Raw genomic sequence first — 12,540 nt, 5'->3', positions numbered from 1 at the left:
GAGAGCTGGGTCTGAAGCCCATGTCACCTTCTCGATGGCAGATCTGACCCTGCCTCGGTTGGTTCTGCGGCAGACAGATCGGTGCCCGGGATGAGCTCTGTGTGCACAGGCTGATGACCTCACAACATATCTTCCAGGGAGAAGATAAATTAAAATGCTGTTTTCTGACCTAAAAATGGCCATTAAGGCAGCAGCCATGTTAAATAAATGTAAGACAGACAAGTGGGGTGAGCCCTCACCCACCGTGCATTCTGCTTTCCACTGCTGGGAGCTGGGTGCGCACGCTGTTGGCAAGTGACCACAAAATGAAGCAGAGTTCAATCTTTCTATGTTAAACAATAAACCAGGTATCAATGAAGACCCAAGTGACCTTTAATCTATCCCACTCACTTCCTAAAAGTAGACGTTTCACAGTAACCTGGACAAACTTTTTATGCTATGTAGCATCAAAAATAGAACAGTCGTTTTAATTTGTGCATGTCTGAAGACCAGTATGACATCCCATGTATTCATTAAATATCTCTTTAGTTTCTACTGGGTGCAAGACCCCACAAAACAGGCACTGTAGGCAGAATGTAGTAAGCAGAAGCCTGCCATACTGGACTTGACCTTTCCAGAGCCAAATGAGGCCAATCCAGAAGGCAGGTGAGCAGGTAGATGTTTGAACCTTATGACAAGGACAAACGAGAAAGACCTTTGTCAGATGACTGTCCTGGGAAGTCAAACGCAGGGAGGGACTCCTGGAGGATGAGAAGTGAGCCTTCTGAGGAACTAGGATAAGCGCCCCAACAAGAGACCTTTCCAAGCCAAAGAGGCCCTGAACATAAGAGCTGAACATAAACCTAAGGCAGTTGCCCGAGAAAGACCCAGGGAACAATGGAGACTGGAGTTAGCAATGTGACAAGAGGCAGAGGCCATGCAGGACCATTGTAGGCCACAGAAGAGAACCCAAGTCAGCCAGGAAGCTACAGGCAGGTCTCTGTTTAAAAGTGACACAAGCCAATTCATGCATTTGAATAACCTCACTGGCCACAGGACTTATGTGTGGGCTTAGAGGATTTTTAGTGGGGCGTAATGACTCCTTAGAACTCAGGCTTTCTTCCTTCTAGGCCTGGACCCAATCCAGACACCTCCACCAACCTACATCACAGACCTCAATTTAAAACCTGAAACATTCAGACTCCAGCACCACCACAACACCAACACAATAGGAAATTAGAAGTAAAGCCTGAAACACTTCAAGACACTGGGGTGGGCAAGAACTTTCTGAGCAAAACAGGAATAGCACAGGAACTAGCCTCAAGTGTCAAAAATGCAACTGCATAAAATTTAATAGTTTCTGCACAGCCAAAGTAGCTATCAGCAGAGCACATAGACAACCCACAGAATGGAGGGAAATTTATTAGTTACACCTCAGACAAGGGGCTAATAACCAGAATTAAAAAGAACTGTATACATTAAGTATCAATGAAATAAAACTTCCTGTCAACAAATGGACTAACAAATCAAGTAGACAGTTTTCAACAAGGAAATATGGCTTCCCTCGTCATCAGGAAAATGCAGTTTAAACTCCTTTGAGATTCTACCTCACTCCAGTCAAAATGGCTACCATCAAGAAATATGGAAACAAGCGTTGGTGAGAACATCTAGATGAACCCTTATTTACAGCCAGATACAAATTCACACGGCCATTATGGAAATCAGTTTGGACATTTCTCAAAACAATAAAAATAGAAGTGCCCTATGACCCATTTATTCCACCCCTGGATATATACCCAGAGAATTCCATCCCCTACCACAGAGATATTTGCCCCCTCCTGTTTATTGCTGTTCTCAGTATAGCAAGGAAAGGGATCCAACCTAGGAGTCCAGCACAGATGACTGGAAAATGAAAATCTGGTACATACGTAAAATAAAATACTATTCAGCTCTAAATAAAAATGAAGCCACAACATTTTCAGGAGACTGGATGGATGTATAGTGTACAATACTCAGCAGGTCCACCTAATCTCAGAAAGAAAAGCTAAAAGCGTGTTCTTCCTCAAGCGCAAATCCTCGCCTAGAAAGTGCACATGTCTACAAGTAAACAAATGGACTGATGGGTATAGTATGACATTTAGAAATCAGGAAAGCTCTGACTAATGAGTTCACATTAACCATGTACGGTGTGCATGCCTCTGAATGCTCTCTGAAGTGCAACATGTTTTTAATGCAAAGCAAACCCTTTGTGGGCAGTATCTGCAAGCAATTCCATGAGGAGCTATTACTCTTAAGTATTCACTGAACATTCTATCGAATGTGGTTCTTTGTAAGCGCTACTAAATTTAGTGTGCTTTGTTCTTTAAACAAGACTTGCAAAGTACAGTGTAAAACTTGCGAGAAGAATATTTTAAACCATAGTTTTGAAAGAATACTCGAAACACTGATCAACACATCAGGAAGTTGAAACACCGAGAAACTCCTTTGTTTCCCTGTAGGTTATAACTCTAAATTGTATTATTGGTGAATAATTGCTTTATTGCTAGTTTAAAACATAAGTATAAAATAACCCATGGGCAACGTTTGAATGCATCAAAACTATGGATACACCCTCAAATAAAACTACATTCATATTGAACACATATAGACATTTTTCTGTCATTTTCCTTAAACAAGAACAGTATCGTCACTACTAATGTAGCATTAACACTGCACCAGGTTGTGAAAATAATCTAGAAATTATTTTAAGTGTGTGAGGGGACAAGGAGATAGCTCCAGTGGCAGATTGCCTGCCCCACAAGCGCAGGACTTGAGTTCACATTCTAAGCTCTTAATAAAAAGCAGGGCAATGAGCTGGCCAAAGAATTCAGCCGGCAAAGATGTTTGCCACTGAGTCGAATAATCCGGGTCTAATTCCGAGGGTCCACCTGGTGAGTGTTATAAGTGGGAGGAGAGAATTCACTTCTGCGGGCTGTCTGCTGACCTCAACCTGTGTGCTGTGGTGCACAGAGGCAGAGAGAGAGAGAGAGAGAGAGAGAGAGAGAGAGAGAGAGAGAGAGAGAGAGAGAGAAAAATCATTTTAAAGCTAGACTTGGTGATGCAGGTGAATAATAATTAACAATAATAATAATGTGGAAAGGGATGAGGAAGACACCTGAGCTGACCTCTGGCCCCTGCGCTTGCAGGGCACTGTGGCATGTCTTTGTAATCCCAGCAGTGGGGCGGAGGAAGCAGTAAGGTCCTTAGAGTTTACTGGCCAGCCAATCTGAGCGAATGAGCGCTAGGTTCAGCCAGAGATCTCGTTCAAAATCAGTAAAATATGGAGCGTGAGAGAGATACTGACCTTGACCTCTGGCCTCCACACGTAGAACTCACAATTTGCTTAAAAGAAATGTTAAAAATGAATGAAGTGATTGAGGGGCTATGCCTAGGTTATATGCAAACACTATATCCTTTTATATGAGACCCAAACATCACTTCAGTTTTGTGTCCACAGGAGTCCTGAACTTAACTCTCCGTGGATATCGAGGGACGGCTATAATTACAAACCGAGAGAAGGGATAGAGCAACCACGCTCCCTGATTCTTTTTCAGGTTCCTTTGGGAGTATCAGTCGGTGGCTCTGAGTAGTTAAAAGCAGCTGGGGGCAGTGCTTTAACACCCACCCTACCACAACCTTCCTCCAAGGTCACTGAGGAAACAATCTCTATCATATTCCAACTGCGAACAAAAACTTTCTTCTCAAGCAGGCGAACTCCCTGGCCTGTCTCCAGGCAGGGAGAGATCCTACCCAGCCCTTAGTGCATAGAGCAACACTGACAGCAAAAGAAAGAATTGCAGGGCACTTAAGACCAGGGAGTAGCTTTATAACAGGAACACTACCGCCTGCCTGATTGCCAACAGCCTGCTTCCATCCCCTTAAAATCTGGCCACAGCCCTCCTGATCTTGGAGCTGGCTGCAGGTATTTCCTACAACAGCTATAGCACTCACAAAAGCGCTCACATTTGGCTTCCTATGCTGCAAGCATCACGCTGACAGTTACTCGAAGTGACGGACAAAAGGACAGCCACATATTGCTGGAGAAGTAGAGATACAGTCTGGTTCCTGCTGCCTTCTCAGTGGATTCTTGGCCTTCCACTCCCTCACCTGTAGCATCCTGGACCCCACGTGCCCATTTCCACCTCCTTGTCCTATTAATGATGACTAATGGTCTTTGCCCTCATCCGGGATCAAGGAATAAACATGGGTACCGTGGGCTTGGCTCAGGTGCCCCGTAGTGGTTTTCAGTGGGACATTGCAATGACTATCTCTGCTCCCAGGTCTGCAGTTGGTAGTAGGACAAGGGAAGCCTTTTACCCAGCTCAGTCACATGCCTGCGCATCGCAGTTCAGAGGTAACAAGATTCCTGGAGTCATCGGCCCCCATGGACTGTGGAATATGTCTATGGAAAGAGGAGCCTGACGTATTTGCCTCCTGCTCATCATGATTTATGGGAACCCAGAAGCTGGGTTCTGTGGTTCAATTGAGTCACAAAACAGGATTCTGAATGTCCACCAGAGAGCCCGAGAGCATCTGCCTTCGCCATGCTGTTCCTGGTGAGGGGTGGCTGTCAAATTTATCCTGTGGGACGGACAACGAATCCTATCCTACGCACTGGGAAGAAGAGCCACTCAGAGAAGGAAGTGAAAGGGCCCTGGAGCGGGAAGGGCCACTGACAGGTGACAGCCAGAGAGCTGAGGGGAGGGGTGCTAAACCAGCAGCTGCCTGGGATGGAAAGCAGAGATCAGAGGGGCCCTGACAAAAAGGAACAGTGGCTGATCCTGAGGGCAGCTGACAGAGTGAACGCAACCCTTCCAGAGATACACCAGGCACAGGGAAAAGAGAGAACAAAACTACAGACTTTGTTAGAACAAACAGATCCCACGGGGTGGGGGTTGGGGGTGAGGTAGAGATGAGAGTCCAGCCCAGAGCAGCCCTTCTTAAAGGAGCCAGTCCCTGTTTTCCAGATTAGCCCGAGCTCCCCGACCTGCCTTCTTGGTGGTTAGGGAGAAGGTGGCATTGGATGGAGAATCTGAAAACACCATGACGTGTCTTAACCTATTTTGTGCCGTTATAATAAAATATCCGATGCTAGCTCCTTTATAAAGACAAGACATTCGCTCAGCTTACAGTTTTGGAGGATAAGTAAGGAGGGCTTCGTCTGCGTGGCATATGGCGAAGGCTTTCCATCTGTGTCAAGACTCAGCAGATGGCATCAGGGAAGAGGGGACACACATGGAAGAGAAGGATCACATGGGGAGACAGGAAGAAAGAGACCAGGTTAAAGACAGGGCGGCTATCTGTATAAGGATCTGCCACTCCAAGACCTGACCTAGTCCTAGGAGGCCAAAACGAATGTCCTCGTGAGGGTCGAGTGTCTATGACCTGATGACCTTCCCTGAGGGCACCTCCACCCTGTCACACTGGGGACCAAGCCTCCTTCACAAGAACCTCTGGGGGACAAACCACATCCAAACCAGAGCCCCCAGCTGAGAGTGGAAGAACAGGAACTGTGGGCCTTTAAACAGCACATCCTTTCCTGCTTTGTTGACAAGAGACCTTTAATTCCACTTAGCACAGAATCCAGAAAAATCCACCCTGCATTCTGCAACCACACTAAAGTCTCCAGTCAAAAATTACCTCTAATCTTCCTATGCTTATTAACCAGGCCTAGGGATTTCAGATTAGGACTCTTCATATGCTAATTAGCCACCCCAGGGTGTGCAGCAGAATTAATTTGTTGGTACTCACATCCACCAACCCAAACCAGCAGAAGACAAGCAAGAGAGCTGGAGAGAAGGGGAGGGAGTGGACTTCAGCTAAGGTGCTAGGGAAATTTTCACCTAGTTCCAGGTTCTAGATGGAGCTTTCCTGCAAATACAGTTTCTTGTCACCTAGTGATGGGGATACAGTCTGGAAACAAGTTGAAAATATCATAGCAAACATCATGGAGCTTACTTCCAGTCTAAGATGGATGCTGCATCGTTATGTGATGTGTTCTTAAGGGACCACATTTGGGTAAGATGTGCATAGGTGACATGAATCACCACACTTGTCAAAAAAACAAAACAAAACAAATCCGATATCCTGATCTATAGTGAAGAGGCAGCGGGCAGGCCTGCTTTTCATCCTGCCCAGCTCCCACGGCTAGCTTAGCCCCGGAAATAATAACATGGAAATTGTATTCTTTTAAACACTGCCTGGCCCATTTTATCTAGCCTCTTCTTGGCTAACTCTCACATCTTGACTAACCCATTTCTAATAATCTGTGTAGCACCACGAGGTAGTGGCTTACCGGGAAAGATTTAGCATGTCTGACCTGGCGGCTGGCTCCATGGCATCTGACTCACTTCCCTTCTTCCCAGCATTCTGTTTTGTCTACTCCACCTATCTAAATCCTGCCCTATCAAAAAGCCAAGGCAGTTTCTTTATTAAACAATGAAAGTAACAAATAGACAGATGACCTTCCTACATCATTGATCTTTATCTTGTAGAAACTGCTCTGGTTTCATAAAGACCTGAGAAAGGTTTGGAAGTATGCGATGATATTATTGTACTGTCGCCTCTAGTGAAGAACACTAAGTGAAGGTTTCGATCTTTAATTCTGATTATATATACATTCTGTTTACCCAACACACACACACACATGGTCTCACCTCATAGGCTATCCTTGAACTCACAATCTTCTTGCTTCCCACCTCTATAGTCCTAGTATTACAGGCCTATGTAGGCATGTCTAGCCATTGTTTACATTTTAAATAATGACATCAGAAAGCCATTGTGACCTTAATAGCTAACCTGATTTTGAAGGACCACCCTCTATTATGTAGCAGAGGCCATAAGGAACAGGCTGGGAGCCATGTTCAGTCCTGTTGCAGTTACTTGCAGGACGTGCCTCCACTGTGCTTCTGCTTCCTCTGTCTAAAGTGCTGATACTAGGTCCCACATCAGGGATAAGGTGTGACGATAACAAGAGCCAGTCTGCAAACATGCTGGGCTCCCAGGCAGGATTACTAAGGGCCAGCCGGGGTCATTATTCGTGGCGCATTGCTCACTGATTAGGGAAGACTGTCAGGGAAGGAGTAGAAAAAGCCTGGGTGTTCTCTGATCAGAGTCATGTGAGCCCGTGAAGGCCTGCCTGACATACCCCAGTTAAGGGCTTGAGAGGGTCAGTGAGCCCTGCAGTTCCACAGAACCAGCCTCCGTGTCTGGGGCTAAATCACAAGTGGGGTGATGATGATCTCTTACCAGCCTATGGTCACATCCTGGGCCCTAGCTGTCAGTCATAACAAGCGAGATGCAGTCACTCATCCTCTGGAGGAGAAGAAAACAGTCGGGAAAAGTGGAGGAGGAGTTACAGTGTGGTCACATTGGGAAGGGATGACAGAGTGGCCCAGGACCCACCCTCACTACACCCAAGTCCATCTTCGGGGTCCAAGTAGAAGGCAAGCGTGAGTGTCACTAAGCAGTTTGGTAAAGGTAGAGCTCCACCCATTGCTGTTCCTTTGGCTCCAGTCCCTCGTGCAGGGTGTTCTGACAAGTTGTCAGGACTGTGTGAAATCTCTTTCTGGAAGACAAGTTCCTCCTCTGACTGGCACCAGGCTCCAGCCTCTTCCCTCTTCTGGCATGAGATTTCTGGGGGAATTCCAATTCTCAGGGGGCCATTATCTCAACAGTCTGCTAGCTAACGGTAGCTAAGTGTCTCTGTAGAATACCTTCATTTCTGCTGTGATGTGGACAGCCTGGGACAAGACCATTCCTCCCTGCCATGGCTCTCCTGAAAAGAGAAGCTTTGGTGAGACACAGCTCTGGAGAGCTAGGACATGGCTAGGCTACTGTCTACACGACCTCCAGAGACCACAACTGTCTGTGGAGAGCTAGGACATGGCTAGGCTACTGTCTACATGGCCTCCAGGCACCAGAGCTGAAGGGGTCACTGGAAGAGAGAAGGAAGGCTTGTCCCCGGATATTAACTAAACAGTCCAGAGTCTTCTGCCTACCTGAGGATTTTAAGAATAAGATCATACTGCCTGAGACTCTGGATTCTGTTTCTCCAGGTCATCAGTCAATTACACACCATGTTTAGTCAGTTTTTCTTCTTCTCCCCTAACTGTCTGATGGGTGGTTGATTTCCTACTGCTGTATCCCTTGCACTAACCCACACCAGTGACTGCTGAAGAGATGCTTTCAAAGACATCACTGCCGAAGACAAGGGGTAAAGATGGGCTCGCCCACCACTTCCTTGGACTCAGAGGCAGGTGTCAGATGCATAGCCGAGCTGCAACGCTGGTCACAGAAGCAACACAATTTTCTCTCTGCTCCAAAAAATACCAGTAACAAGTGTAATCAGAGGGCCTCATCCTGCAGGAAGAGGCTCACGCTTTGAAGGGCACCCATGGTTATCAAGCCCATCCACCCACAACAAATGCTTTAATCTGTGGAAGGAATGGATGCCATCTACAGGAGGCAGGCTGAGGAAGCAAGGGAAGCAACCTTCTCTGCTGAGCCCCTCTCTCCACCACTGCTCAGAGTGGAGGAGAGTTATCAGGAGCGTGACTTGCCCTCCTCCACAGTGGCTGCCGCCTTCCTCCACCCAAGTGCTGGCATACTCTCAGGTGATCCCTGAACCAAGGTGCCAAGTGTGGAGCTGGCAAAATGGGTATAGGGGTGAGTAACACTTTCGTCTGCTTCCTTTCCCCAAGATCAGAGTCTGAGTCGTGGGCAATGAGAGCAGTGTGCCCACCAACATCTGTGTTCCTCCTGTGTTAAGACGTTGGCCCCTCTCTTCTTCCGCCCTGGATTGGTGTTGGGACCTCTGAGGCCGAAGAGGATAGAAGAACTGCCCTGTGAAAGAGTGCGGGACTTTGAGTCACCCGGTAGAGAGGTTTCCCTGGCTTTTGTGGGCCCTGCACTGCAGGCTTAACCAGGTGAGGAAGAAAATCTATTGCCTTAAACCCCCAGTGTGTAGGGTTAGTGATAGAGCTGCCACATTTCTAGTGTCCCCCTACACCTGAAAAAAGCAAAGATGCTGAGGGACCGCCAGCACCATGTCACCCGAGGGGCCAGAACTACTCCTTGAGGAGACTGATTTCTGGGCTCTAACCTGAAGCAAGAGTCCTAAGCATTGACCTGACAGAAGAAAGGGGAAAAAAATAGCTTCCTAAAAAGAAGGAATGGGCTGTGTCTGGACATTTGGGAAGAAAGAGAGAAAGTGGAAGCTTCAGACACTGAAATGTGTGAACAAGTAGAGTAGAAGGAAGAGGGGAAAGGAGCAGGACAAAGAGAAGGGAGGAGACGGCCAGGGAAAACTAACGATGGCACAAGCCTGTAGTCCCCGCCAGTCAGGAGACTGAGGCAAAGGGAACAGGAGTTACGGCAATTTAGGGAGACCCTGTCTCAAATCTTAAATGGTAGTAAGGCCTGGAGACACATAGTTCAGTCAGTTCGGCACTTGCCCAATATGCATGCAGACATGTGCAGTTCCCAGCACGGCATAAACAAAGCTATAGTGGAACACGTCCATACTAATAACACTTGGGGAGTAGGGCGATAACCCTTGGCTACGTGGCATGTTGAAGGCCAGCCTAGTGGTAATGATAATGATAATAATAATAACAACAATAATAATAAAATCTCAGGGTGTTGTTAGCCATCCCACAAACACACAGCTTTGTGCTGAAGAGCTTGGGAAATCACAGAAGGGTTTCCATCAGGGAAGTCACATGATAAGGTTTGTGTTTTATTCCTGTTCCTTGAGGTAGCTCAGTGCTCCTGTGCTTTGGTCTGCTCCCTTGGAGTTTGCTGTCTCAAGCCTACTTTGGCCTAGGCTGCTGGATTTGATCTGTTTCTGTAAATCTTGGTCTGGATCTCCTCCTGCAGAAGTCCCTGGATTGGAATTGGACCTGTTGTGGTGGAGATCCCTGACTCTGGATCTGGTCGCTGGCTCAGTTCTGATCCGCCCGTGTCCCAGGACTGGGTTTGCTCCTGGCTTCTGCTCCTGGTGGAGCTTGTTCTCTCTGTGTCCTAGGTAGCTGGTTCAGTCCCACTCCAGTTCTGGTAGAGATCACAGACACTGAGTCAGGTCGTTGGCTCAATCCAGGTCTGCCAGTGTCTCAGGACTGGGTTGGCTCCCAGGGCTGGATTTGCTCCTGGCTTCTGCTCCCTGTGGAGCTTAAGGTTTGTGTTTTTAAAAGATCCTAGTGACTGCAGCATAGAGAATCGATTGCAGTGCTCTTGGAAGAACATGTGTTTGCTATTTCCTTTTCCTGCCAAGAGATGTACCAGGAGAATGGTACTCCAACAATGTGAGTGGCTACTGCTGGATATTGGAGGCCATCCCAAACTTCATTGGCCTCGGGATTCGGGGAGGGGACAGCGTGCGGCTGCTGGAGGGTAGCATGAGTGGCTGTTCTTTATATGTCAGGCCATCATATGAATGTGTTGGGCCTCAGGGGAGGCCTGTATGTGGGCAGGAGAAGGCAGCTGGTACCTCCGATCTTCACTGATGACTGCGATGCCCCAGCAAGCCCTATTTACAGGATCTCTTATCGGTTTCCTTGACATACACAGGAGAACTTCTCTGCCCACTGAGTCCCTTGCAAAGCACCGTTACAGACTTGGGCTTCTGGGAGAGGACCCTTCCTACCCCATGGCAGCCCAACACACACATACACACACACATACATACACACACACACACACACACACACACACACACACACCACACACACACATACACACACACACACACACACACACACACACACACACACACACACATATATACTGTAGACCTATGTACCTTTTTTCTAGAACACCCTAATGTGAAAAGGAAAACGGAGTTTTTTCCTAGACCCAGAAACTCTGCAGGTGCCATCCCCTTTCCTTTTTTCCATTTTACCAAAGGAGAACACAGAAGCTAAACTCCTGAAGAACCCCAGCAGAGCACGGATTTGTACGGATGGCTGTTTGTCTGCCCTGTGGCATCCTTTGGATGTTTTTAAAGATTTTGTTTGGTTGTAGAATTTCTGGACACAGTCCTACTACCTAGCCCAGTGTGATCTCATCAAATTCTTCTTTTGCCTTGGCATCCTGAACTCTGGGAGTACAGGCGAGCATCACCAGACCTGGCTCGAGCTACTCTTTACCTATTCCTTGGTTAAACCATCGACACACAGAGAAATGAAAATCCATGCTTCTGACCACCACTGCCTTGTAGGTTGGCTAAAGTCTACGAGGGAATGATGCCACAAGCTCATACCTAAAGATGTGACAAAATGTAGCTGAGAAGTTTGTCGTCTAAAAAGAAAAAAGAACAAAAAGAAGTTTGTCATCTTCAGGGAGGGTACAACTGAGAACACAGCCCACTGAATTTACAAGGGTCCTCTGACTGACCACTGGGGGATCTTTCTCCCTTTCTGGCTCTGACCATCGGACCTGTCATGGGACTGGTAATTTTCCCTCATGAACTGTCAGAAATCTAGGGTCAAACCTGTGACCCACCCCATCCCACAGGGCTTCCTCTGCCTGGCGTAGCTCACGACACACTCCCAGGCTCTTTTGCTCCCTCATTTCCTCATTGTCTTCTAATGCATGGCTTTGGGAGGCCCCACCTTGACTCCTTGTTGAGTGTGGTAGTAAAGAGAAATAAGATAAAAAGTAGATAAAAGGTAGGCTTATAGGTTTGGGAGTTCAGCTCAGTTAGTAGAACGCTCGCCTAGCATGCAGGAAGCCCTGGGTTTGATACCCATCAGGTGTGATGACACATGCCTGTAATCCTAACACCATGGAGGCAGGAAAACCAGAAATTCAAGCCGTATAGTGAGTTGGTGGCCAGCCCGGACTACATGGGACTCTGTCTCTAAGAAGAAGTAGCAGTAGCTATCTTTTGCTATAACCATTGCAAAGCAGCTACTAACAATAACCACAAGTGATACTCAAGCCGAGTGTGACTCCTCATGGTTGACTGGGGTAGGAAACAGCTTGGCATAGACATACAAAGTCTTTAGCATATTTTCTGATTCTATTCAATGCAGAGGTTATCAAATAATGGCAAAGAATCCTTGTCCGCCCAGATCTGTAAGATATAAATGATATTTGGAAGCTGCCAGTCAGTCAGGGTATCTACCACTCAGGGCCTTCAGGGACTCTCACTGAACAAAGTCTTCAACAGTTCTCTTCTGCATCAAATGCTTACCTCCCTGTGACGTCTCTCTGTGTTATAATGCTGTTCTAACAGCAGCTTTTCTGCTATGGCTAGCCTCCACCTGTGCTTGCTCACCTGTCTGTCCGTTCATCTAGACGGCCATGCATTAATGCAGTGACAAGTGTACTTACGTTAGAAACTGGGACTTTGCCATTCATCTTGGCTACCTCCTGGATTTGAGCAGACAGGCTGGCTGAACTCATTCTCCATAATCCTCATATTTTTTTTTCGAACACAATAAATGATCATACTTAAAACTATTTTCTAACTTTTCATCCCTAGGCTTAACTTGCTCCAAAGTAATCCATCCGTGACTT

Source organism: Microtus ochrogaster, chromosome 6 (genome assembly GCF_000317375.1).
Source record: "Microtus ochrogaster isolate Prairie Vole_2 chromosome 6, MicOch1.0, whole genome shotgun sequence".
Taxonomy (NCBI): Eukaryota; Metazoa; Chordata; class Mammalia; order Rodentia; family Cricetidae; genus Microtus; species Microtus ochrogaster.
Note: the sequence above shows the minus strand (reverse complement) of the source record.